General features: G+C 36.6%; 1 protein-coding gene and 2 pseudogenes across 5 annotated transcripts in view; 1 reads left to right on the top strand and 2 right to left on the bottom strand.

Moving 5' to 3' along the window:
- The window catches only part of ZFYVE9 (zinc finger FYVE-type containing 9), an 87,812-nt gene that overhangs the window by 57,820 nt on the left and 4,310 nt on the right, over nucleotides 1-25,682 (bottom strand). For 2 of the 3 annotated variants that reach the window (XM_081145197.1, XM_081145199.1), the window contains exons 2-3: nucleotides 18,825-18,937; nucleotides 15-119 (exon numbers count right to left, since the gene is read on the bottom strand). The gene's annotated coding sequence lies outside the window, so the exon portion shown is untranslated. The remainder of the gene's footprint in view (nucleotides 1-14; nucleotides 120-18,824; nucleotides 18,938-25,682) is intronic. The other variant, XM_081145198.1, reaches the window with a different exon arrangement.
- On the bottom strand, nucleotides 1,061-1,339 carry LOC308560677 (small ribosomal subunit protein eS27 pseudogene; annotated as a pseudogene). Its single transcript has one exon. The product of its transcript is annotated as a small ribosomal subunit protein eS27 pseudogene (transcript).
- Nucleotides 1,556-25,682, top strand: part of LOC308560442 (large ribosomal subunit protein uL22 pseudogene) — a 28,123-nt pseudogene continuing 3,996 nt past the window's right edge. The window contains exon 1 of the transcript in view: nucleotides 1,556-2,137. The product of the transcript in view is annotated as a large ribosomal subunit protein uL22 pseudogene (transcript). The remainder of the gene's footprint in view (nucleotides 2,138-25,682) is intronic.

The raw sequence follows: 25,682 nt of genomic DNA, 5'->3' as shown, positions 1-25,682 counted from the left end.
GTTGGTTTTCTTACCTTTTCCGCTTAAACATGTGATAAGAAGCAGACTTCTCTGTGCTTAATCATGATGCTTGCTGCACTACCAGCCAGTCCTGCTGATTCAGTACGCTCTGTTTGAACCTAAAGAAAAAACACATTGCTCACTACATTTGCTAAAGCAATAAGCCCTAATTTGCTTCATATAAACCTATCATAGCCAGATAAATAAAAGCTATGGGGCTTAAACAATAAATTACAATTACATCTTCAGATCATCTTCAGATTCAAGTGTGTGGCTGGCCAGCATGAAATGGAATGCAGTAGCAGATACATTTTATTGTCTAAAAAGGCCAACAGGTAAACATTTCAATGAACAGTTAAAGATTTTTGTACACTTCTTATTTTCAATAGATAATACAAAGTGAAACATCAAGGCAGGCACTTTCTACCTCATGTCTTTTAACTATGTTATTTCATAAAAATACCACTGATTTTATATTACAATAGGTCCTTCAAGAATACAAAGCTAACAAAACTGCTGCTTCACAAGAAAGTCCTCTGTTAGTGTGATTTCTTTTTCCTACCTACAAAGAATTCTTAAAATGATTTGAAAGCTTCCTGCTAAGATTTTTATTGCCAAACAACTGTTTTCCTCCAAATGAAGTCTCTTATTATTCCAGTCCTCTTCTGCTTAGAAGCAATGAATCTATTAACCAAATTTCAACCTATACTCTCAGGGATATGCAAAAGACAAAGCTTTCTCAAATGTTATTTCCTTCTTCTGAATATATGACAATATCCATGAAGTTACAGTAGTTCAACAAATGCCTCTACAACTGCTCAGAGATAATCTGAAATTCTTCAAGAGCTTAATTTAGCCTTGAACAAGGTTAGTAATGGAAACTAATCAGAATAAAACTAAGAATCTCATATTATCGGTATAAAATATCTAACATACAGTTATAGAATTTTCAGAACAAGAACGTATGTCAGAGAGAATCTAATGGACATCACTTAATTTTTTTTTAATCCAAAATGTGTTTATTGGGATGGTTCCCCACTCATCTTAATTGAAGATGCTTTTAGTGCTGCTTCCTTCTGAAGGAGCATCTTTCTATAAGCCTTCCTTTTCCTCCTGTTGGCTGACAGAGAACAGTGGAGCAACCAACACACAAAACTACCATTTGTGCCAACTACCGATGGCTAAAGATGGTGGTGATTTTATAGCATCCTGGGCATTTCACATCCATGAAGTAGGAATTGGGGCTCTGCACCAGGCGCTTCTTCTTGTGTTTCCTCTTCTCCTCTTCCGGAGAGGGATGAAGGAGATCTTTAGCGAGAGGCATATTGTTGTGGGGAGGTCATCACTGCCAGAAAGGGGCATCACTTAATTTTAAAGATAAACTGAGGCACTAAAAGACATTTGTTGATATTACAAACATGATTCCATTATGTGATGTGAAAATTATGTGCTTACTAAAAAATAAGAGAATAAGAAAAAGGTCTAAACTTCTAGAAACCAATAAAAAAATATGGAATGAGCTCTTCAGGAAAGTAGCCAGAGATGACCTCTGAAAATGGTTTGCTATTCGCTTGACCCAGAAAACCCCACAAAACCATGCAAATCAAGAGGTTCAAATCTTTGTGTTCACTTTAAGAACACTTGTGAAACTGCCCAGGCCATCAAAGGTATGCATATTCAGAAAGCCACCAAGTATCTGAAGGATGTCACTTTACAGAAACAATGTGTGCCATTCTGTCGTTACAATGGTGGAGTTGGTAGGTGTGCCTAGGCAAAACAGTGGGGCTGGACAAGGATCAGTGGCCCAAAAAGAGTGCTGAATTTTTGCTGCACATGCTTAAAAATGCAGATAGCAATGCTGAACTTAAGGGTTTAGATGTAGATTCTCTGGTCATTGGGCACATCCAAGTGAACAGAACTCACAAGATGAGGCGCAGAACTTACAGAGCTCATGGGTGGATTATTCCATACATGAACTTTCCCTGTCATACTGAGATGATCCTTATTGAAAAAGGTAGATTGTTTCTAAACCAGAAGAGGAGATTGCACAGAAGAAAAAGATATCCCAGAAGAAACTGAAGAGATAAAAACTTAATGGCCTGGGAGCAAGTTCAACATAAAAGAAACACTAATAAAAGTAAGAGAGACAGAGAGAGAGAGAGAGAGAGTGTGTGTGTGTAGGTATGGAATTAAAATCATTGGTGAAAGATTTTCCTGTCTTGAGAACTTGAAAAAAAATGTGTACATACTATATACTCTACATGAGAAGAGCTGCTGAAGCTAAGAAACAGACTTACATTTATCAAGAAGAACTAAATCATATTAGAAGTATGAAAGGACTATATAGGGTAGATGTACCAAAGTCAAAATGAAAATGAGACAAAAGTAAGGTCCTCCCCTCTAATACCTAGCTAACTGAAGTTTTCTTAAAAACAAATAAATTCTAGATATTCAAAGTCAAATCCTGTGTGTGTGTGTGTGTGTGTGTGTGTGTGTGTGTGCGCGTGCATAGGTATATTTTAATGTGTGAGACAAGTCCAACAATACCATGTAATTATCCCAAAGATCATAGGTTTTTTTTCTTCTGGAATCATATCCCTTTGACCTTCTAGCCTCACCTGGCAAAACCTCAAGCCTGGTTAAATCCAACTGTCTACCTACTCCATATATTCCCCTAAGCAGCTTAAATATGGCTGGATAAAAAACACACAGATAGTGAATGATCTCAACATTGAAATTATGACTTCACAGTACATTTTCCTTAGCATTCTATTTTCAACCCTGTACCTCATCTCCACCTTCTGATATGCCTGCAATGTCTATCTCCCCTAATGGACTGTGGGAGTTCACTGAAAACAAGGGCTATAGGTCTTCCTTCTCTGTAACCCACAGCATACCACATAGTGCTCAACAAATGCTTCATAAAGAAATAAACTGGCCCTGACCGGTGTGGCTCAGTTGTTAGAGTGTCGGCCCCTGCACCAAATGGTCATGAGTTCAATTCCCAGCATGTACCTGGGTTGCAGGTTCGATCCCCAGCCCCAGTCAGGGGTGCATGTGGGAGGCAACCAATTGATGTGTCTCTCTCATATCGATGTTGCACTCTCTCCCCCCCCTTCCTCCCTCCCTTCCACTTTCTTTAGAAAATCAATGGAACATTTATCCTCAGGTGAGGATTAACAAAAAATAAAATATTCCTTCACTCATCATTATTTAGGCCTAGAATACTCTGTCCCTGACACTGTTTCCTGACTAATTCTTACTTACCCTCCTTACCCTACCCTACACATCACATCTTCCAGGAAGCCCTTCTGATCTAGGTCTGGGATAAGTGCCCCCTCTTTCTTGTTTATCTTTTACTTCCTCTATCATAGCTCTTATCAACTGAATGATGATTTTTTTAACTACCTATCTCTCCCTTCCAGGCTATTGAGATTTTTCAGGATAAGGACTGCTTCTGTCTTACTTATCATCACATCCCTAGCATATGGCATAATGTTTGGCACAGAGTAAGTGCTCATCACCACTTGTGACACCAAGTAAAACAACTAAAGGATTTACTTTCACAGCACTTCCACCTAGGAAATTTTTCCATACAAAGGATCCCAAGAGTTGTGCTGAGACTAAGACTCTAATGTATTTACTATTTCAAAGTTTATTAATACCAACATAAAATTATTAGTTTGCATACTAAAGAACAGTTCAGACTTAAACCATGTTTATCAAGGCTTTCTATCCATAATCACAACTCTTCAGACAGCTCCTATTAGTTTGATGACTTACCTTTAAAGAAAGAAAAAGTGTGATTCAAGAGTATCTATGAATACAACAATGGAATATCTAGCAAACTGAATTCCAAATCAACAACGACCAACATGTAACAGACCTGCCTGTATGATGTTTAATCCAAATAAACACCTTTTATGAGTAGTCAACGGAGCTTGGTGAAAGAGCACTGGCGCAGGACTCTGGAAGTCCAGGTTGGAATCCATGCTCTAGCATTTAACAGCACTGCAGCTTTGAGCAAGCTACTTACCCTTTCTAAGTCTCAGTTTCTTTATGTTGTATATGAAAACTATACTTTGCAAGACAGTTTTAATGATGAAGAAGAATGTGCCTCACTTAGATCTGATATGTAAGTGCTCAATAAATTATTGTCAAAAAAAAAGTGTGTGTGAAAGAATTAGAAGGGAAAGGCAGAGTGTGATTTGAACCACGAATACATCAGGGCCATTGGTCTTAAGTGATCAATTTAAGTCTGAACAATGAAAAGAAATACAGGAACAAAAAAGTAACCTAACTGTTCAACTTTCTGAAGAGGCTAAGTACATTTGATCCTAAAATAAAACCCCTTAAATATGAACACTCTCACTCACAGTGGGAGAAAAAAGAAATGAGATGATCTTTGAGAAGAGCTTTTTTCCTGCAAATCAGGACCAAAGTGCATTAAGAGAGCAGGATCAGGGAAGTTGACATTGTTGCTATCCCACATTCACACAGGGCTTCAATTTCCAGGGTATGAATCTGGCATCTTTCACAAACATTGAATTAGAACCAGGGGATTGTTTTCACCTAGTATACACTAAACAAAAAGCACAGTAGTTTAACAAATACTGGGAAACATGATAAAAAATGTATCAAATATACATATGCACTAAAATCTCTAGAACAGTAACTGATTTGAGATTGGCACTAAAATAAGGAACATATGTATAATTCTCATGTTTGGAGTAATAAGATTCAAGACCATATAAACAAATGTATATATACATGGTATAGGGTCAGAAACTATTCCGATATACAACAGCTCTAAAGTAGCATATAGATTGTTCATGACAAACAATCAGCACAAGGTCATCTCTAATTTCTAGACAGCAGAAACTTAACTGGATTATCTTTGCCAACAGAATTCTATCTTTGCGCACCTCTAACTCCCTATGCACACGTAACTTTTTATTGCAGGATAAAATGCCATGTTCAAGGGAAACCTATCAACCTAGCAAATTTATTAACCTGATGTGAGCTCCTGATCTAAGTTAAATGAATCACAGACCCTTCTACACTATTAATGAGAGATACAGCTGCAATCTCTGATTTGGGATTCTGTGAGATATCCGAGTATCCTTTAAAAACTTCCTTTTTTTCTTAAGTAAGCTCCAGTTGATTTCTTTAACTTGCAACAAAAATCTTAACAAATATATCCGAATAGCATCATATAAACTGAGACACAAAATATCAAAATCAGAGTTTCAACCTTAATTGCATATCTAAAAGTTCAAAAACTGGACACTAACTCTGATATTTTATGATCTACAAGTAGATAATATATGAGAGAGAAATTCACTGGGGATAGGGTCTTATCATTTGGATCATTCTAGGTAGCAGACTGACAGAGAAATATTATTTGTATACCACAAATTGTGTGCACCAAGAGTAATAAGAGTATATGCAAAGCGGAGTTAGGACTCACAATCCAGTCACTACATGTGACATATTTCACATACCAGTACCAACTACTGGAAAACTAGCCAAATTGGTAAATTCATAAATTGTATACCTTAATACTTGCAATAAAATTAGATACTATGTTTGCTCCTGTCATGACAACTTTTTGTGAACATTTAGAGCATTATATCTTACTTTTAACAATGTCAAATTTAAGAAGAGCATAACATAAACTGTCTCAGCCAATGCTTGGGATAACTAAATTGGATGAAGCAAGTCCATGCCCAAATTAATTGTATTATGAACATTATAATATTATTTAATAACAAGCCAAAGAAAATCTCTAACTGTAGGGCTCTCCCAGGTCTATTATTGGCTCCCTTTTCTTCTAAAGTCTATAACTACCATCTCCATGTGAATGACTCAGGTTTCTCTAAACCTCATCTCACTCAAATTGAGGACCACGGCTTCACCTACCTAACATACAATATTTCTCCATTTGGATGTTTCACTACACCTCAAATTTCAAACAGTGAACCCTTCACATTTAAGAGGAATATTTCCTCAAAAGTTGTCAACTCTCAATGTCTCCCTCCTTCTACCCACCTCCCATGCACACCCCCATTCTTTGCTGGCTTCTTTCCCCACCTTAGCAACATTCAATTATAGGTCACACCCTCCTCCTTTATAAAACTCTGCTTCCGTGTCTTATGCAACACTAAAAATTCTGACTTTCTCCACCTTCTTAGACATCCCCCTCTCTCCTTCACCCCTGACTCCTCTTCTACCCAATCTTAAATGTTGAAATTACTCAGGGTTCTTCTCAGTCCTCTCCTTTTCTTGATTTATACTCCTTTCCAAAGAAATTCTATCTACTACCACTGCCTCAAACACCATCTGTTAACAAGTCTAATTTCCTTTTCCCCACTTCAGACCTCTTTTCTGGGTTCTAAATCTATATATACAGCGCCTATTCAAGCCTCCATGTCTCACAGACATCTCAAACTCACTATGTACATCGAGTCTCATACTAACCAACGCTGTTTCTTCTGTTCCTTATATCATCATCTACCCAGTTGCTCATGATATAGTCATTCCCTGTCCCTCCTCCTCCATGATGCTCACCATCAACATTCAATCATCTCCTAAAATAAATGAAAATTCATCTACTGTCTACAACCACTACCTTGGTCCAAGCCACCATTATTCCACATCTGGATACTGAAATGACGTTTTCAATGATCTTCTTGTATCTACTCTGCCACCTCCTCCCCCAATCCATTCTCCACTTAGCAGTTATAGTAATCTTTAAAAAGATCTAATAAAGTGATTCTTCTACTTGCAACTCAATTGTTTTCTATTGTACTTAGTATAAAAACTCCTTACTATGACTTTATAAAGTCCTCCATAATTTAACCCTTGACTAACTCTCCCTCTTATTCTTTTGCCACATTCCTTCCTGTTTATTTCCCTCCATCTACACTGACATCTTCCTAGTCCTCATGGGTATCATGTTCCTTCCCCCTCTGGTCCTTTACCCATGCTGTTCCCCCTCACTGGACTGCTGTTTCCCACTCTTCTGACTCTCTCCTCCTAACTAATACAAACTCACTCAACCTCAGGTCTCAGATTAAGTCTCAATTCCTCAAGGAAGTCCTCCTTTGACCCCCTCAGACTAGGTTTCCTGCACAGCTCTTATAACTCTATAATTAGTTTTGTAACATTGTAACATATCAGCTGTATGAGGTTAGGTTCCATAACTGTCTTGTTCACCAAAGTACTGACAGCACTAAGCACAGCACCTGACAGCCAGTAAATAAATATTTATCCTATGAATACATACTGAGATTTTGTGAATTTACAAATTAATATATACAACTATAACATTTCATTTTTCCCATTAAATGCTATATAATTATTAGTCAATCCTCCCGGGCTTTATTGTTTATGATGACCTTCAATTTGCCAATTTTAATAATTTGTTGATTTTTATCCCCTTAATTTCTCTACCACTTCCACCAAGAGTCCTTAAAAGAACCACTGTAAATATTGCCCCTAACATCTAGCACACTCAACTTAAGGTGGTAGAACACTTGCTTATTGGCTGCCAAGTTAGAGCTCAAAGACTGAGAGTGTATGAGAGCACCCAGATTGAGGGCAAATGTAAGAATATACTGAGCCCAGCCAGACATGGCTCAGTGGTTGAGTGTCGACCTAGGATCCAGGCGATTGGGTTTGATTCCCAGTCAGAGCACATGCCCGGGTTGTGGGCTAGACAGCTGATCGATGACTCATCATTGATGTTTCTATCTCTCTCTCTCCCTCTCCTTTCCTCTCTCTGAAATCAATAAAGATATATTTTTTTAAAAAAAAGAATATACTGAAACAGTTTCATATAGCCTTTAATGTCACTGTATTTAAGAAAAACTTCTATAAAACAGTTACTAAATCAACCCTCTGTGTGTCTTTTTTGGGGGGAGAGGGAATATTATTATTATTATTATTTATTATCCACTTACTATGTACCATACACTGTTCCAAATGCTTTATAGGTATTAAACTCTTAATCCACTTAACAGGCCTAAATAGTAGGTATAGAATTAAGTCCTCCAGAATGTGTATATACTACAAGAGAGTAGATTTTTGTCTTAATTCTCCTTGGTGTGTTGCTGGCATCCAGAATAGTGTATGGCATGCAGTAAGCACGCCAATACTTGTCGAATGAATAACAAGGAAATGAAGGCAAAAAGAAGTTAACCTGCACAGTTACACACAGGAGCAGCACCAGGATCTGGACCCAGGGAATCTGGTTTTATATCCCAGACTCTTAACCACTGGGTATGTATGTATTTGAAAATAATATTCCTCCTTCCCTGTCTTACTAATAAAAGAAAAAAGAGAAAAAGAAAACAAAGCTCTAGTTCAATAACATATAAACATTAGACTATAGTATGTCTGAATTTATTAATTACCCCACTACAGATAATAGTATTATGCACAGCAGAGCAAGAAAAAGATATAGATCAACAGGGTACTATAATGAATTTTTTATTAAAGTAGAACTGATATATATATAACAATATTATATTAGTTTTAGGTGTGCAATATAGTGATGCAACATTTAAATACCTTACAAAATGATCACCACGTTAAGTCTATTAACCATCTATAACAATAAAAAGTATAACAGATTTTTAAAAATATATACATGTCTACTGTTTTAATATATTCATGTTGTTTCACATAGCATTATAATCAATCAGCACTACACAGAAGTGTGTGAAATAAGGCATGCATGTACATTTAGATTTGCCAATATTTTTAAACAGCTTAACAGTGCTCTATTACATGAATGTACAATTTAACTCTCATCCCTACCAATGAACACCTTGTTTCCATACTTGTATACCTATACAAATATAATTAATATCTTTGTACATGTATCTTTACATTTTAAATATACAATAAATCCCTAAATGTATATTTAGTATTGACTGCTATTTTAATAAGAGAATTTCAAAGAATATAAAAGTATATTTAGGGATTTATTGTATATAAATTTGAGACAAGGATAGTATATACATCTTAATTTTAATAAATTTTGCCAAAATTTCCACCAAACATGCTGTGCTTATTTATATTTCCTCCAAGAATATAAAGAATTTTTTCTACAAGCTCATAGTTACTAAGAATTATCAACCTTTGCCAATTTCATAGATAGGAAATGAGACCTGATTTTCTAATCTGTATTTTAAATTTACAACTTCCATATGTTTATTGGCCTTCCTACTAATTGTCCATAAATATTCTTTATATATATCATGTTTAGAATCTTGTCCCAGTTTAATGTTTGTTCTTTTTTCTACATAGAAGTCTTCCATTTTATGCAGTCAAATTCATCATTATTTTCCTCTATTGCTTCTACATTTCACATCATGCTTACAAAAAAGCCTTCCTCATTCCTATGTTATAAAAATAGAACTTGCTTTTTCCATTCAATAATATATCCTAGATATCTTTTCAGATTAACTATTTCATTCATTTTAACTATGCATACAGGATTCTAAAATATACCCACATCATAGTTTTCTTAGTTACTTATATTTATTAATTATATATCATTACAAGTAACTAATATGTTTATTAGTTATTTATAGCACTAATGAGCATTTACATTTTCCCTTATTTTTCCACAAATACCAAGAATGCTGCCTACCATGAATACCCTTGTGCATGCCTCCTTATATACGTCTTTTTTAAAGATACACATTAAGAAATGGAATTAATGTGTGTCCTTTCTGATACTAACAAATTACCCTCCAAAAAATGTGCCTAATACATTTTCAGTTTAAAAATTCATTCAACATATATTTAAGTGCTTTCTTTATGGTAAGTTTTGTTCTAGAGGTTGAGCATACAGAATAATGGTAATCAACCCAGACAAGGGCACAGCTTTGGTGATTAAAGTACAGGCTCTAACCCTGGCCAGTGTGGTTCATTGGTTGGGCATCATCCCATGCACTGAAAGGTTGCCAGTTGGATTCCAGTCAGGGCACATGCCCAGGTTGCGGGCTCAATCCCAGTAGAGGGAATGCAGGAGGCAGCCAATCGATGACTCTCATCATTGATGTTTCTCTCTCTCTAAAAATCAACTTAAAAAAAAAAAAAAAAAGAATGCAGGCTCTAGAGACAGATTTGTCTGAGTTCAAATTCGAGGTCAACAAGTACTAGATGTTTCACCTTAGGCAAGTTACTCTATCCTTGTCTCTCAAGTTCCTTATCAAGAAAATAGTACTTCACAGGATTGTTGTGCCTGTCATAGAGGAAGTTCCTTAAAGTTTTCTTATCATTATTACTTAAATTTGCTATTATCAACTTCTATTTTTTTCCAGTAAGAGAGGTAAAAATAGTATTTCATTATTGAATCGTCATTTCTCTGATTACTAATAAGATAGATATATATTTTTACCTTTTGAATTTCCTATTCTGTGATATTCTCTTCAAATCCTTGCCCATTCTTTTTGTTAGAATGTTTGTATTTTTCTTAATGATTTGTCAGAGTCTTTACACATCCTGGGCATTAATCCTATGACTTTTAAATATGATGTATGTATTTTCTAGTTAACATCTAAACTCTGATCCAAAAGCTATCGTCTAGTATTGACGGCTATTTTAATAAGAGAAGTTCAGGTCCTGCTCTCTACTTTAAAAGGTTTCTAATTGCCAAAGTAAAGAAATATTCTCTAAGCAATGGGGAGTATAAGCTAAAGGCTTAGAAGCAGTTTCTATGTTATCTCCACTCTTGTGTCCTAAACACCTGGTACAGGGCATGACACATGATAGACTCTGGATGAACAAGTATTGTTTGAATGAATGCAGAATCTCCTTACTAGGTTACAAGCTCCTTGTGGGCAAGTATGGTGTCATGCTTATCCTGCTATCACTCCCACAATGCCTAACGGGGCTTTTACACAGAGGAAGCACTCAAATGTTTTTACTGAATATATTGCTATCTCTGTACCTTCATGAAAGTAGCTAAGGTAGTCAATGTAAAACAAGCAATCCCTTCTCCTCATATAAAGATTATACTCTGATTTACAGCTGCAGATAGCTCTGTACAGAGTCTGGTGTTGCTTACTTGGGTCTCTTCCTCTTAAATTCACTGTCTAAGTCTTTTTTCAGGAAGGAGGAGGGGGAAGACCCTGGATGCCCACCTACATGCTTCTGAGACCATGTCTGTGCAATGTTTCTCATGTTATAGTCTCTTCTCACTGCATTATTTCAGAGAAAGTTCATTTCAGCACACTAGACACAGCTGCTTGAGCCTCTTGATGTTTTCCCCTTTCCCACATGCCTTGCTCTGCTTTGCTAAGTGCTGCTGGACTGGTTACTTTCTAGGATATCACTCTTGGCGATCTAGGCTTATACTTTCATGTGAAACAATGAGACAATGCAGTGTAATAGAAGTAGTACAGTATTCTTGGTGCCAGGTGACCTGGGACTGAGTGCTAGCTCTGCCATTTACTAACCACATGGCCTTAATATTCCTAAGTCTCAGTTTCCTTCAGTTTTCAAATGAGAATAATATCAATAATATCTAATCCACCAGAGTCACAAAACTGCAATAAGAATTATAAAATTAGGTAACAACGCAAAAGTATTTTATAAAGTATTCTACAAATATATGTCACAACTACATGAAATGTGGCTCAAAGTCTAGGTAAAAGGACTCAACCAAACAATTCACTTCATGAGAGCAAAGGATCATGTCTGACAGGGTCATGGCTGTATCTCCACAGCCTGGCATATTTGTTTAATGAAAGACTAAAAGAATGATAGAAAATGAAAAGAGCAATCACCAGGTGACCTTAGTCAAATTAATAAGTCTCTGAGTTTCAATTTGCTCATTTGTAAAGTGAGAGCAACACCACCCACATCAAAAGATTGCTATGAAGATTAAAAAGAAATACTAGCCATAAAATATAACATAATGGATACTTCTCTATTTGCGTCTTCCTCTAAGCCAGATATGACTCAGGACTTGCTTCTACAAAGGTAGATACTGTTAACAGTTTTATAATAATTGGTACTGACTCAAATTCTTCCAGGAACAGTCAAGGAACATTATAATACTATCACTTGCCCTTTACTCTCAATAAAAATTAACACACTGGCAAAATAATTATTTAAATACGTTATCTCAACCGTGTTTAAACTGTTATAGTTCACTGTGCCTTACTTACATGCTCATAAGCCCGTATAATGAACCACTGCCCCAGTGAAGCGTCTTCTCAGAGACAAGTGCTTCTTTATGTAATCTATACTTAATACATAACTACTAGTCAAAATCATTTAAACATCAAAGCTATATCAAAACAAATTAATTTATTGTTTACAGGATATATGATGAGATCAATGCTTTATTTAGTTATCAAATTTTTAACATACACAGTCCAATCCATATTATGCATCAGAATTAAAGGTAGAGTTAGTACCTAACAACAGAGCCCCAAAATACATGAAATATAAACTGAGAGAATTGAAGTGAGAAATAGACAATTCAACGATAATAGTTCTAGGCTTCAATGCCCCACTTTCAATAATGGATAAAACAACTAGAGAGAAAATTAGCAAGGAAACAGTAACTGTGAACATTATACACTATCTAGACTGAATAGACATCTACAGAACATCCCATCCAACAACAGCAGGATATACATTCCTCTCAAGTGCACATGAGTCAAGAGAGACCATAAAGTAAGTCATAAAGCAAGCCTCAATAAATTTAAAAGGATTGAAATCATACACAGTATGTTTTCCGACCACAATGGAATGAAATTAGAAATTAATTAACAGAAGGAAATTTGAGACATTTTTAAAAATTGGTGGAAATTAAACAACTCTCTGAAAAATCAACAGGTCCAATAATAAATAAATCACAAGGAAAATTAGAAATACTTTAAGACTAATAAGAATACAAACATGAAACACCTAAACTTATGGGATTCAGTGAAAGAAATCTTTGAGAGAAGTTTATAACTATAAACATCTATTTTTTAAAGTAAAATTTCAAATGATAATCTAACTCTCTACCTTGAGAAACTAGAAAAAGAGGAGCAAACAAAACCCAGAGCAAGCAGGAGGAAGGAAATAATGAAGATTAGAATGGAAATAAATAAAATAGAGAAAACCAACAAAACCAGAAGTTGCTTCTTTGAAAAGATCACGCAAATTGGCAAATCATTAGCTAGACTAACCAAGAAAGAGAAAGAAGACTCAAATGACTAAAATCAAAAGTAATACCATTCCTACTGACCTTAGAGCAATTTATGAGAGTTTAAAAGGATTATAAAGGCATGGCTCAGCGGTTGAGCATCAACCTATGATCCAGGAGATCAAGGTTCAATTCTGGGTTGGGCTTGATCCCCAGCAGGGGGCGTGCGGGAGGAAGCTGATCATTGACTCTCATCATCAATGTTTCTCTCTCTCCCTCTCCCTTCCTCTCTCTGAAATCAACAAGTATATATTTAAATAAATACATAAAAGGATTATAAAAGAATACTATGAACAAGTGTACACTAATTAGACAACCTAGATGAAATGAATAAATTCTTAGAAACGAACTACCAAAATTGACATAAAAAAAGAGACTCTAAATAGACCTGTAAATAAGTAAAGAGATTGAGTTATTAATTGTAAAACTTCCAGAAATTAAATTTTAAAACTTCCATACCAAGCCGAGGTGGTATCAATGGTGACTTCTACCAAATATTTAAAAAGCAAATCAATACCAATCTTTCACAAACTTATCCCCCCTCCCTCCAAAAAAAAAAGAAATAGTAAAGAAGAGAGCACTTTCCAATTCATTCTCTGAGGCTAAAATTACCCTGATACCAAATTAGAAAGACATCCTAAGAAATCTATAGATCAATATATCTTAGGAATATACATGTAAAAATCCTCAACAAAATACTAGCAAACCACATACAGCAACATATAAAAAACACACAAAACCCAACCTTCATGGAGCTTACATTTTAATGGGTGGAAATGAATAATAAACAATATAAACATGTAAAATATATGGTGCACTAGATGATACATGCAAAAGAGGAAAATAAAAAAAGAAAAGAAAGTTTGGGGATTACAATTTTAGATAGGGCAGCCAGAGAATGTCTCACTGAGAAGGTGACATTTATGTCAAGACCTGAATATGAAGAAGCAACTTTACAAATATCTATGGGTAGAGAGTAGTACATGAGCATGAGGGACTTATGGGGGGGAATCAGATTAAGGCTGGCTAACTGCCAATTATATTCAACAAAACTCAAAACAATAAAATTTCAATACACTAAAAGATTCTTGATAATCCATCTAGAATTTGTTATTAATGAATCTAATCTGTAACAAAAATTTTGTTTCTATTCTCACTTATGAGAGATTTTAATAATAGTTTCCTTAAACAATGACTATATTAGATGAAAAGTCCCACCTCACTCTTAAGGCACCTCCGAATTTTGCACAGAAACCACTATATTAGATATAACAAAATACACACTATAATACTATAATGCAACTAACACTTCTAACTGCTTTCATTTCAAGAATCTGCTGAAAATATTCCACTAGTCCTAAATTTACTTGCCTTTTCCCAAAGGAGATAGAGAAACAAAGCTTTTATTGCATGAATCTCAGAGGATTTAAATGTCAAAAGATCAACTGCTATAAGAGATTTGCTCAGAGTAAGAAAATATGGAATGTAAATCTTAAAACTAGTTGTTTTTTAAGTCATCAGGGTAGAGTTAATAAGTATGAACAAGCAGTATTCAGACTAAAAACAAGGAAGAGTGCAGATTAAGCACTATATTAAAGCATTTTTTGATGATTAAGTCAGTTAAATACTCAATGGACTTCATCTAACCAGGGTGTTGAATTTACAAAACTTTAAAAACAAGCTAGGTAATCTTACAAGGTAAAGTTCAGGTTGTTTGAAAGCATCCAAGCACAAAATGAGATGAACTTAGATTACTCCAAATGGTTCTCAATCTGTGGCCCACAGATTCTTAGAGATCCACAAAACTCTTTCAGAAAGTATGTAAGGTCAAAACTATTTTCATAGGTATATCAAATCATTATGTTGTACACCTCTAACTAATACAATGTTGTATGCCAATTATTTTTTAAAAACACCATTTTCATAAGCCAGTCAGAGAAAGACAAGTACCATATGATTTCACTCATATGTGGAATGTAATAAACAAAATAAACTAACAAAATAGAAACAGACTCATAGATAGAGAACAGACTGACAGCTATGAGAAGAGAGGAGGGTTGTAGAGCTGGGTAAAAAAGGTGAAGGGATTAAGCCATAACCAACCAAAAAACCTCATAGACAACAGTATGGTGATTACCAGAGGGAAAGGGGAGTGGTGGGAGGTGGAAGAGGGTATGAGTGGATAAATGGTGATGGAAGGAGACTTGACTTGGGGTGGTGAACACACAATACAACATACAGATGATATATTATAGAACTGTATACCTGAAACCTATATAATTGTATTAACCAATATCACACCAATAAATTCAGTAAAAAAGTTAAAAAACAAATGAAAACACTATTTTCATAATAACACTAAAACATGAGGACTTAGTATGATTTTTTCACTGTGTGACATTTGCATGGATGGCCATATTTGCACATAATGGGTAGAATTGCTTGCACAGTATCTTAGCACAAATGAAGGCAGCAACACCAAACTGTACTGAGTCATATTCTTCACTGCATGAATTCTCAGTTTAAATTTTTTAGATGCCAGTTTCACTTGATAGATGAAACAATAAAATTTATTAATTTTACTAAATCTCAACGCTTGAGCCAATGTCTTTTTAATATTCTGTGACAAAATGGGAAGTACGAATAAGGCACTTGTGCTGCATACCAAAGTGTGATGGTTGTCTCAAAAAAGCACTTTACACTGTTTGATACGTGAACTCAACTAGCCACTTTTTCCATGGAACATGATCTTTACTTCAAAGAAAAGAGGGAGTTCAAAAGAGAGCACAAGTAGCAGAAGGGGAATCAAAGTAGAGGAGAAAGGTAAAATATAAGATATACTTCCAGCCCTCCAATAGTTGATAGCATAGCCTAGGAGACAACTAAGTTTAATATTATTTTTATATCTGTCTCTTCAATGATTCTTCTTATAATCTCAACCATACTACTATGGTCTAGGAACTATGCTGGCTATTACCTATTGAACTAAACCTGAAATATTAAGCTTTTCTTTGTAAGAATCCACAGGGTTCAAGATCAACGTAGTACTATTAGCAGCAGAACCCTAACAACAGTACACAGAAAAGTGCGTGCTCTGACTGGAATTAGTAGCCAGAAGGTCAGTGTAGATCCACATACCCCATGAATTCGCCTTCTGTCTTACCTTTACTTATTCTCAATAGTGATTTGTAGACCCCACTGATCTAATTCAAAATTTTTTTCGTGTTCAACTGATTTATTGTTTCCTTCCACACATGCATATGTATCTGTATACACAGGCACACATACAACACCCTCCTGAGCAGACTGTTCCGGGCTCCCATAATCCTTCCAGTGGGACTTTTATTTCTCTAATACACAATCAAAGGAGATCAATGGGGCCCCTCTACTAAGTCCTTGTCCTTTTTCCCCCCAGTGATGTCTCTTATTTCTTTCCTTTGTCTAATTATATTGCTAGTTCCTCTAAAAGTGGTGACAATGGACATTTTATTTTCTTTCTGACTTTAATGCGAATTATTTAGTGTTTCCATTAAGTTTGATACCGGTTCTTTAAGTGTATAGTTCAGTAGCATTAAATATATTCACATTGTACAATCATCTCCATCCATCTCCAGAACTTTTTCATCTTCCCAAACTGAGACTTATATCCATTAAACACTAATTCCCCATTAATCCCTCCCTCCAGTCCTGGTAACCACTGTTCTACTTTCTGTCTCTATGAGTTTGCCGATCATATTATTTCAGGAATGTGAAGTCCTGAAAGGCTGAGTGACTTTACCAAGGTCATGTAGCTGATTTCTGGTAAATAAAAGTCAAAAGTAAGCACTGCCCTAACCGGGTAGCTCAGCTGGATGGAGCGTTGTCCCCTGCACCAAAGGGTTGCGGGTTCGTTTCCCAGTCAGGGCACATGCCTAGGTTGCAGGTTCGATCCCCGGTTGGGGTGCGTGTGGGAGATAATCGATCGATGTTTCTCTCTCACATCACTGTTTCTTTCTTTCTCCCTCCCCCCCCCAAATTAAAAAAAAAAAAAAAGCAAGCACTTAGAAAAGCAGTGGTTTTCCGTAGCCAAATTGATTCACTTCATTTCCTTTTTTTGCCTAAGGAACTAGCATTGGTCTGCTGAATTTCTGCAAGGTCTGTATTTAACAAAGTCTCTCACTATCTTTTAATGGACAAATGTAAAAATGTGGGTCATATAACAATATGGTTAATGAATTCTAAATAGTATTGACCATAAATACTTATCAATCTGAATGGCATAGTCTGGAGCTTGATTCTTAATCCTATTCTGTTCAACATTTTTATTAATAACTTGGATGTGAGCATTTGTGGCACAATGATGAAATGTATAGTATGATATGAAGAAAAGTGTGACAACTGGATCTGCTAGATCAAAGAATCAGTACTCAGAAGATCGAATTAAATTAGAATAAATTAAATCTAACATAATGCTTTATAGCAATATATGGTTCTACATTTGTGTTAAAAAAGACCTAAACTATTAAATGATCTGTTATAGAAAGAAAGCCATCAGGAAACAAGCTAATGTAATCTCAAGCTGAACTATTAGAAACGTCCAAATTAGGGAGGCAGGGAATTATATGCTGCAGGCTGTATAGATCAATGGCACAGTTCATCTCAACCAACATTCACTGACCACCTACTAGGTGCCAGACCACACTTGAAATACTGTTTTTAGCTCTAGTTCCAAGCGTAAGATTCATTTCACATCTTAAGAAACATTTTCAACAGAAAATAACCAAGAAAGTAAGATGTCTAGAAGTTTTTACTTATAAAGAATAAAAGCAGCTTAGGAAAATTTAATCTGTAGATAATTATAATAACACCTAACATTTACTTAGCACTTATATGTGACAGTCATGGAGGCATACTCCTTGTATCAGCTATTCAACTGCTAGGTATGCAGTTAGCTCACAGCTTCCAGCTACAGTCCCTTCAGGATCCCTAGCTATAAAGTTGAGATCACCCTCTTCCTGGGCAGCCTTAGCCAATGACTGATCACAGCACCAGTACTAACACAAGGCCATTTCTGTCAAATGCAGGACTCCTCTAATGAAGAATTTTTGCTCTGGAGTCCTCACTAGGTCTGAGACTCTCCCTGCCCATTCTGTTTCCTCCCACCTTTCTTTTCATACGAGTTCTCCCCCTCTCCCATATACTTCTTGCATTTCTAACTGTCTTGGAATCTGCTTCCAGAAGAACTTAAATTGGCACAGTTGGTACCAGAAGTGAACTGAGAAAGCAGAAGGTAAGATGGAGTTTGGAAACTAGATCACTTACTATCCAACTGGCAAGGAGAATCTCACTCTGGGTGGAATGTGAAGCATGGACTGTCCCTGGCACAAGCTGGTGGCCCAAATGCTAAAACTTTCTTGGGAGAATGTTCCCATGGAGGAACACTGTGAATATAGTAATGATTCTGATATTTGAAAAGTGTAAAGGGAACAATGCATACAAGAACAATGGAATAGGCTGGCTGTTGTGTTGCAGTGACTCCCTAGAGGAGGCAGCAAACAAACAAATGGAAACTAAGTATGAAGGCCACAGAGCTCTCCAGTGGCTCACAAAGGTCTTGATTACTTACAGTGGGAGAACAGGAAAAGATGAAGACCGAAGTCAGGATAGTTAAAGACTGCAATGCTTCAAAGATGACTGAATGCTCAGCCAAGGCAGATCTGTTATGTCAAGGTCCTGGTCCTGGTTTAGAAAACATGGAAGCCTGTTAGATGAAACAGGGACATCTAAGATGGTTGCCCCCCAAGATTTTTATTCTCTGACCCCTCAGAGATTGCAGGGATGACATTAGCCTTCCCACTCTTCAGAGACCTCTTGCCTACAAGGCAACAAGAGCTCTTCTCAGGATATGCCTCCCACTTCCACTAACTAATGTTACTAAGGGTTAACATTAGAGCAAAACAGGCAGACAATAGTGCTGTTTAATATATACAATCAACACAAGGCAAGAATGGATAAGCACAAGGCTGAGAGTGGCTGCCTCAATAAAAAGCTACTATCCCTTGCTTAATCCTGAACCTGAGCCAGTGTTCAGATTCAGACCCACTGACAAAGAGATGGCTAGGTTCCTGGGTGTAAGGACCCTGCAACACTATTTATTTATGTATGTGTGTGTATATATATATACATACACACACACATACACATACATACACATATATATATAAATAAAATGATTTCCCCAAGTTCTTCCCCAAAAGAACCTATGGCTATTTACTCGGATGACTGTATAGTGGAAAAGGAAATTACCCAGACATTTGAAAAACTATTGGTCACAGAATCTGAGATGACACATATCTGGTGACTGGAACATCATTATGGCCCTACTACAAGGGAAAGAATGCAGGAACTAAGCAATAAATGGAGTCCTGGCCAATGTCTAGCTTACAGTGGATCCACTGGTCCAGAGACCCACTCACCAGTCATTTCCCCAGTCCCTGAATATATAAATGAGACTGGCATACTTGGTGGTTGGGATAACCCCACCCTGGGTCCTTGACCCGTGAAATAAGTGCTATCATAGGGAAAAGGCCAAGTGAAACCTGGTGTCTCTTTACTTCCTGGCCAAAATAGTAAGTCCAAAACAGTATTGTGTAGTGGGTGAAGGTAAAAGGAATGGCAGAGATTAGTGCTACCCTTAAGGATCTCAAAGATGGAGGGATAGTGGTACCTTTCATATGTTTAATTCACCATTCTGGCCTCTGCAGAAACCAGCTGGATCCTTGAGAATGATTAACACTACTGCAAGCTCAACCAAGTAGTAGCCATGACCAGAGAGATGGGGGCCAAAGCCTATCTCACTAACCTACTTCTAAGTTTCCCATCAGGAAGAAAGGTCTATGGAATCCTGGAGAGTTGCTCTCAGAAAATGTTTGGGAAGACACATCGGTGAAGAACAGGAAGTGGACTGTGGCGGTCACTTGGATCTCCCTTCAAAAAAGAACTTGCATTTGGGTGCAAGCAGTAGTTAGCTAACAACTTCCAGCTACAGCATGTTCAGAATTCATCTCAGTCTTCCAGTCTAGGCCATACTCTTTTGGAGCAGCTCTAGCCAATAAACATGGTGGGTGTACTAGAACCTGGCCATTCTTCCCAAGCAGGACTCCTCTAACAGGCAATTTTTGCTCTGGAGCTGCCTGCTGGGTTGGTTGAGATTTTTTTTCTTTCAGATCTATATCACAGACTGAGGCTCTCTTTAGTCAACTGGGCTTCCTCTCCCTTTTCTTTCACAGGCATTCCATTCTATCAATACAAAATCTCTTGCACTTCTAATGTGCTGCTTCCCAGGGGACCTAAAGCAACACATTATGCAATTAACTCTTTATGAGTCATCTCATTTAACCCACCAAAGTAGAATTGTTATTCACATTTTACAGATGATAAAACTGAGGCACAGAAAAGTTAATTAACTTGCCCAAGATCACACAGTAAAAGCAATGGAATTAAAATCTGAGCCCAGGCAGTCTGACTCCAAAGTCTACGCTTTAGTCACTATATTAGGGAAAACAAGATAATTATCTTGTCATCTTCAAATATTAAGATGAGAGTAATTATTCTGTATAATTTTAGAGAGAGAAAGACAACAAAAGTTTAGATATGAAAGAAAAGCAGATTTTTGGCTAAATATAAAAGCTATTTTCTAATAATTAGCAGTAACCAACAACAGAATGAGGTCCTTCAGGAAGCAAGCAGGACCTATCACCTAAGGGTGAGGCTTTACAAAACAGATAAAAGTTGACCTACATCAGTAAAAGGTACTAAGTGTTATGTGGGAGGTAAAGGGTTCGACAGCCAGTAAGTTTGGGTAATATACTGCTGAACAAAGTTAAACAAGTTTCTTTACTCTTACTCCTCCATTTAAAAAATACTAATATGTATTTGCAAATCTCTACCTAAGGGATACAGGAGCATGCTGAAAAACCCAAAGTTATTTGATTAAAGAACACTTCCTTGCTCCTGATGTCGAATGATTTCTTCCCAAAGTTAAGATTCACTGATGCAAGGACTCCAGAAGAAGCTAACAAGGATAATTTTCTAGCTGTTTAACAATTTTCCAGCTAGTAAAGACATCATCTGTCTATCTATATGTTAATATTAGCATCTCCAAAACCTTGAGGGCGGTAAGACTATGTAAAAGTTTTCCCAATAAACTTCGTCTCATGCTTTTTGAAAGTAAAACATGTCCTCCTTTGCTTTATCAACAAACTGTGAAGATCTACAATAATTGGCCCCCATTTTAAACTGAATTCTCACTTTCTGAGCAATATAAAAGCTTTATTCCAAGTATGCTACTGGTGACCTGGTTATTTTCATATTACACAGCTCTACATGTGTTTTTTTCTCAAACATACACACTATCACAAAAAAGGGCAGAAGAGGCTCATAGGTAGAGAAAGAAGAGGCCTCAGTCTCAATCTATTCATCCAGCTAATTTCCAGAATGTCCATGTTTTTATTCAGAAATGTATTTCCTTTATTACAGGAAAAACTTTTTTTTATTCCTCACCAGAGGATATTTTTTCCAGTGATTTTTAGAGAGTGAAAGGGAAGGACTGGGGGGGGGAAGTGGGAGAGAGAGAGAAAGAGAGAGAGGAACACTGATGTGAGAGCCACATCAATTGGTTACCTCCCGCACACGCTGGGACGGGGCAGCAACCCAGGTACGTGCTCTTGACCGAGAATTGAGCCCATGACGTTTCAGTGCTTTAACCACTGAGCAACACTGGCCAGGGCAGGAAAAACTTTTATATAGATTACAATCCTTTGTTTGGTCTTGGTTCTCCTGTCTTCCTTAGCCACCACCCAGAGCCCACTGCTACCACCCCACCCACCCCCAACCCCCATTCTGTTACTTCATTAATGACTCTCACCATTGCCTAGAGTTGTCTACATGTCATCTATCTTTTCACTCAGTTCTTTAGAAACATTGAATAGAATACTAAATGTGGAAAGGGGCTTTAAACATCTAGTCCACCACTCATTTTCAGATCAGAGAAATGAGGGCCTGGCCGGGTGTGGCTCAGCGGTTGAGCGTTGACCTAGGATCCAGGCGACTGGGGTTCGATTCCCGGTCAGGGCACATGCCCAGGTTGCGGGCTCGATCAATGATTCTCTCATCACTGATGTTTCTATCTCTCTCTCTCTCTCTCTCCCCTCCTGTCCTCTCTCTGAAATCAATAAAGATATACTTTAAAAAAAGAAAAAAAGAAATGAGGTCCAGAGATCAGTTATTACATTTTTCTAGTAACAGCAAAGCAGGCATTTTTATCTACTTCAAAAATACCAATATATGATGTATTTTACCACAGCAAAATTTCTAAAAAAAAACCAGTACATGGAAGCTGAAGTTTCTAAAACACACACACATACACACACACACACACACACACCTTTTTCTTATACAAAATGCTACATGCTAGTAGTACACTTCCAAGGCAAATATCCACCAAAGTCAATCAATTAAATTTATGCTCTCCTAATATGAGTACTTCCTCAAGCACTATGGAAAATCCTAAAATAAAACAAATACAGAACACATGGGGAGGCTCACATGATGAAAAAGAATGTGGACTTTATAGTCAGAGATACATGGTTTGAATCACAGATGTGGGCTTAGTAAAATCAAAACTCTCCAAGTCTTTCAGTTCTTTCAGCTGTAAAACAGGCATAACACTATGGATATTATAGGGTCATTTTAAGAATTAGAAATAGCATACATGACACACCTAGCAGAAGGTGGCACACTGTTGACAAAGCTTTTATATTATACAAGTAATCCAAGGTCAAAGAAATCAAGGAAAACTTCATAAACCTAGAATCTTGGAAAGACTGGATAGTGGGGCATGCAGAAATAGGAGGAATGCTGGAACCAAATCATAACAGGCTGTGCTATATTAAAGAATTTCAATCCTATTTTTTAGACATTGAGCAGAAATTTCTAAGAGTGACCTCATAATAACCTCAAAAACAATTTACATCAGCTACTAACTGGGGGGGCCCCCCTCTGGGCAGTTGTTATATCACCAGAATCGCAAAAAGGTCTGATGATGTATTTTGAAGTTTTAAGGTTTTTCTCAAAGTGTTTTACTTCAATTATTTTTTAGGGGGTGTCTTTCATGTTCAATTGAAAACAAAAAATGGTGACTAGAGTTTACATAAACTCTGACAGAATGTCTTCAAAAAATTTTTATCCTGCTTGCTTTTTATTTTAATAGAGAATTTTCAGATAGGCTCTGCTGTACTTTGAAATAATAAAAAATATGTACCATTTACTCTTTATTCATTTTAATAAAAGGAATTCTAGCAGATACTACCAAAACTTAATCATGAGAGGTAGAAAAGAACTACATTACAAATAGAAATGCATACCTTTTCATTAAACACAGCACAAAGACTCCAGAACTGCTGGGGGTTTTTTTAACTTTATATAGAAATTACAGTATCCAAAGCAACTAGGAGACTATAAAACAAATCAGTGGAAGCCTTTCAGCTCAGTCAGTTCAAAGTTACCATTAAGGATCTAAAAGTGATCAAATCTAGTGGGAAAATACTGTGGGTGATCCACTGTATGTAGAAGAAGGTCCAAAACTTACAGTTTAACTCAAACATGGGTTCCCTGCAGTATTTACTATTTTGAAATAACTTTAGAAACATTAGCAAGTCATTATAGCTGACTCTGACTATGCCATACAAAAACTTCACAGAAAAGCTTTAATATCTTGACTGGAAACAAACAATAGGAACCATACTACATATAAGAATAAAGAGCAATGACTAATCTGTACATATACAGAATTACACATCATGGAGAGGTAACGGCAATCGTTAAAATCTGTCAGTCCTGAATGCTTAGAAATGTTAATAGCTAAATATGCAACTGGACTCCAATGTTTTAGAAATGTTTTAGCAGTTAAAGGAAAACTAAAACTAAGGCTTATAATTGCCTTTTGTTAGGCAATATTCGCAATATTCTTAGAATACAACCTTTCATAGTTAAAGCCTCCACACCACTATTCCCATCACCACCCAAAATGGTTAACCAGTTCCATCGAGTTCTGGTTATGAATGATGATTGTGGCAAATGGATAAATAAAATGTGTTACATCCATACAATGGAATATTATTTGACAATAAAAAGAAATGGCCCTGGCCAGTTTGGCTCAGTGGTTGGAGTGTTGGCCTACGGACCCAAGGGTCGTGGGTGCGATTCCCAGTTAAGGGCGGGTACCTTGGTTGCAGGCTCGATCCCTGGCCCTAGTTGGGGCACATGCGGGTGGCCCATCAATGTGTCTCTCTTACACTGATGTGTGTGTCTCTCTCTCTCTCTCTTTCTCTCTCTCTCTCTCTCCTCGTTCTCCCTCCCTTCCATTCTCTCTAAAAATCAATGGAAAAATATCCTCGGGTGAGGATTAAAAAAAAAAGAAAAAAGAAATGAAATCCTGATACATGCTGCAACATGGACGAACCCTGAAAACATTATGCTAAGCAAAAGAAGCCAGTAACATATTGTGTGATTCCATTTATATGAAATGTCCAGAATAGATATGCAAATCCACAGAGGCAGCAAGTACATTAGTGGTTGCTTAGGGCTGGGAAGATTGGGGGATATGAGGACTGACTGCTAATGGGTATGGGTTTCTTTTTAGAGTGATGAAAATGTCTAAAATTAGATAGTGATGATGTCTGCACAATTCAATGACTAACAGCCATTGAATTATATACTTTAAATGGGTAAATTGTATGGTATGTGAATTATATCTCAGTAAAGCTGTTACAAAAATAATAGAGCCTTTCCTAATATTCTAAATTTAATTGAAATATATGTAATTCTTCACATTTTACAGCCTCTATTCAGTTCATTCATTTCAAACTGCCAGAAGAACCCAAGGCTGAACATACCCAAACTTTCCCTAATTTATGAAAAATTCTAGACTCATCTTAGCATTTTATTCAATCTTACTTCCTGAGGCTCCTTCCTTCGAAAGGTAATAAATTTCCATTTAAACTTAATTTTTTTTAAATCTAGGACATGGATTTACTACTTCTGTATTTTTTAAAAATGCAACAAAACTGCCCAGCTGGTGTGGCTCAGTGGCTGAGTGTCAACCCATGAACCAAGAAGTCCCCGGTTCAATTCCCAGTCAGGGCACATGCCCAGGTTGTGGGCTCAATCCCCTGTAGGGGCCGTGCAGGAGGCAGCCAAACAATGACTCAAATCACTCATGTTTCTATCTCTCTCTCTCCCTTTCCCTTCCTGTCTCTGAAATCAACAAAGACATATTAAAAAAAAAAAAGCCTAGGTCCAAAAAGGTATGTTTTAAACTTAAATAAACAAACGTATAGATTTTAAACTAAAAGACAACTGACAGAAAAAAATTAAGATTTTAAAAATAGTTCTGTAATATAAAATTCTAAATGCCTCAAGATCC

Source organism: Miniopterus schreibersii (genome assembly GCF_964146895.1).
Source record: "Miniopterus schreibersii genome assembly, chromosome: 8".
NCBI classification, from domain to species: domain Eukaryota; kingdom Metazoa; phylum Chordata; class Mammalia; order Chiroptera; family Miniopteridae; genus Miniopterus; species Miniopterus schreibersii.
Note: the sequence above shows the minus strand (reverse complement) of the source record. Positions and strands in the feature narration are given on the sequence as shown.